Raw genomic sequence first — 3,308 nt, 5'->3', positions numbered from 1 at the left:
TCACCTTAGCATTTGTTTACTAGTGAGCTGTTGGATAATCGAAGGATTGCACTCTTATCTAAGTTTTTTTTATAATTATTTTCCAACAAAAAACTGCAACGTAGTGATTGCACAAATTAATTTTGCTTTTCTTATAGCCGTATCTTGGAAATTCAAGTTAATCTTCTACTTCAATCTTCAATGCAGTAGTTCGTAGAATAATATTTATTATTAGTTTCATTAAATAGGGTTAAAAGAACTTTTGAATCCAATACTACTGAAATTGGCTATTGAATTTTGTTAGTCATCTTGTTTTAATTTAAAAACATTTTTTTATACTGTTCTGTGACCTAAATCCTTCAGGGTGCACTAAATGTGGTTCTGGGAAATTCTTCTGAAATTGGCGATGCTCTATTGGAAAGCACGCAGGTTTCTATATTTGTTTTCCGTTTGTATCATCCCGATTTTTTATAAGTGCTAGAAGCTATTTTCTTAGCTATATGTCTTCATAACATTTTATTAGGTGAGGAAGCTCACGTTCACTGGTTCAACAGCTGTTGGGAAGAAGCTAATGGCAGGCTCAGCGAATACTGTTAAAAAGGTAAGCTCTGCAGTTAGCTTTGTCATTTGATACTCTTTGCATAACATAGTTTTATCAATTGCGTGAATTGCAGTAATGCAATTTTCTGATATCATGGATGCTTCGCTAAATTTACTCTGATTAATAGCTTTCTTTATGATTTATTTTTTCTAAATTTTGACCACGCAAACAGAAATCCATAAAACATGTTAGGCAGATTGAAATGCGACATATCAATGATTATTTAAGCATCACCCATGTTGTCATCAATGAAAACAGTACGATTATTAGAATTCACATTGTAATCTGAAGTCTAAATGGTAAGATCTTTGAAAAAATCCAATCACATCCATAAACCAATTACTAAAATTATGGAAGAAAAAAGAATTAGGAAATAATTCATTGAAGTTAGAAAAATGGGTCTCACACCATCTGCATGGAGATGGCTTCCCCAAGAACTTAATAGTCGTCACATGCACCATGCTAAAAAGATGCACATCCAAACGGCAGCAAAGCATGAAGAGAAAACAAAATTCTTAAAAGAAATTATTATTGAATAATTGATTTTAAATGCCTCCGGTTTCTCTATTTGTAAGCATAACAACCTTATTCAAATAGCAAAAAAAATTTTAATAAAGTAGGCAACCCCATGACACTTAAAATGTCCAATTGCTTAAGAGCATCTCCAACCGAACATCAAATATGTCTATGGTGTCGTTTGATCGCTCCAGCCGAACGTCAAATCTTCCGCTATTTGCTTGCGGGTGAACAATGCAACGCCAATATTGACATCGCAACCAGATTTGCCGAAGAAACGCACCAAAGAGGTGAAAGACCATTCCCTTCGCAGAAGCCCGCAGAATGGAGTTCAATTGGAGATGATTCACGACATTTTTGAGTTTCACTACATTTTGGAGTGAAAAATGGAATTTTCGGTTGGAGATGCCCTAAGTTATAGTGCGCGAACCGCAAACTTATCACATCTGCCAGGAATAAATCAGTAGACCTGAAGGAATGCCAGTCTTGCAAGTCGCTCTAAGAAACAGCGATCCACACATTACACATGGATAACAACTTCAGCTATGAACGTGGTTTAAGTAATGGGATTTCAATCATAAATCTTTAAATTTCAATTGAAGCCCAAACTCTTCTAGAAATCATTGCCCATGAACACAGAAGGCCAAAGAACAAGAACAATAACATCAACTAAGTACTGATCATGGTTCAATGTCCAATCGAAAGGCTATTGACAAGCCGTATTAAATAACTTAAAATAACAAGAAACCCCACCCATAGAAACCAACGGCTAAATATCAAATATGGACAAAACCAAGAACCATCGAAGTAGATAACTTCATTATAAAGATTCCTCTTTTCCATCCAGACATTAAATTAAACTAATTTAAAATAAAGAATACTATGAAATAAAAGCATTCGAAGTAAGTTTGAACATTAAATTAAACTAATATAAAATAGATAATACTATGAAATAAAAGCAACCCAAGTAATTTCGAAGTTTCAGATCTTGATTCACATTAAAACTCCAAATCATTTGATGTATCTTCGTTTACTCTATCCAGTTTATATTTTCTTAAAATTTGGATTACAATGTGTGATGTCAGTAATTACTGAAGGAGACTTGTACTTATTGATGATATGACGAAGCAGGTGTCATTGGAGCTTGGCGGGAATGCCCCTTGCATTGTTTTTGATGACGCAGAAATAGATGTGGCAGTAAAAGGAAGTGTAAGCTTTTACTTATTGGTTTATTAAATTATTACCGTGCTATGTTTGCTATATATTTTAAATTTTATGACAGCTGAAGGCCCACTGTGCTGTTTTTGGTTTCAAGTGGGTGAATTATTGTAATGTTTTATTAACTTATATTTAATAACTAATAATTTACTATTAGGACAGTTTCTGCATTAGTACTTGTAGAATTTAATCTTTAAGTCTTTTTTCCTGCAGCTTGCAGCAAAGTTCCGCAACAGTGGACAAACATGTGTTTGTGCAAACAGGATTTTGGTCCAAGAAGGTAAAGCCATTTTTTTTAGTAAGCTACGCTATACTTGTGGGATACAGCTTATTTTTATGATTAGACAAACGAAATTCTATAAATTAAAGATGTTTTTGCTGACATATTTCTTCATTGGTGAGCATGCATGTCACAAGTGGAATATTCTCAATAATCTTGCATGCTTGTGGGGATATAACATAGTGTTAGAGTGGTGCACTTGAGATTTTTGTAATGATTTTTTTTTTTGTGAAGGGGGTGTGTGTTAGGCCTTCCCACCATGTTTAAAAAGGCTTATATAGTTGATATCGTTAGACACCATGGCCGGTGGTCTTCTATCCCTCCATGCTTAAAAAAGTGTGCACTCCCTTGAAACTTGTTTTATTTTCCCTCTATGTTGGAATAATGCGCAAAGGTAATTCTATTTGAATTTTCCCAGTCGTGCTAAAAGAAGTGCACAAGGCTTACTCATGCATCATGAGCATTGCCTCCTAGTTTCCCCTACCATGCTAAAAAAATAAGCACAGATTCTGCTCATCATGCTGAGAGAGTTGCTCTCATGATTTTGGATATTTTAAAGTTTTACGAGTTTATACCTTCATACGTACTGGTGGTGACAACAATAGGGTATGGCGAATAAACACATTTTTTCTTTTTTTATTTAAGTTTTCTCTAGAAAGAGAGAAAGGAGAGAGAGAGAGTGATGAGGACATCGTCAGCATTTTCGACGCCGGA

The 3,308-nt window shown here is 34.6% G+C and overlaps 1 long non-coding RNA gene across 1 annotated transcript; it reads left to right on the top strand.

The window, feature by feature from the left end:
* Positions 1–331: 331 nt before the first annotated feature.
* Positions 332–2,610, top strand: LOC110100962. The gene is made up of 4 exons (XR_002303601.2): positions 332–408; positions 503–580; positions 2,228–2,305; positions 2,528–2,610. It is a non-coding gene; the product is annotated as an uncharacterized LOC110100962 (long non-coding RNA).
* Positions 2,611–3,308: the final 698 nt, after the last annotated feature.

Source organism: Dendrobium catenatum, unplaced genomic scaffold (assembly GCF_001605985.2).
Source record: "Dendrobium catenatum unplaced genomic scaffold, ASM160598v2 original_scaffold_100509, whole genome shotgun sequence".
NCBI classification, from domain to species: domain Eukaryota; kingdom Viridiplantae; phylum Streptophyta; class Magnoliopsida; order Asparagales; family Orchidaceae; genus Dendrobium; species Dendrobium catenatum.
The sequence above is the reverse complement of the archived record's forward strand: the minus strand, read 5'-3'. Positions and strand labels throughout refer to the sequence as shown.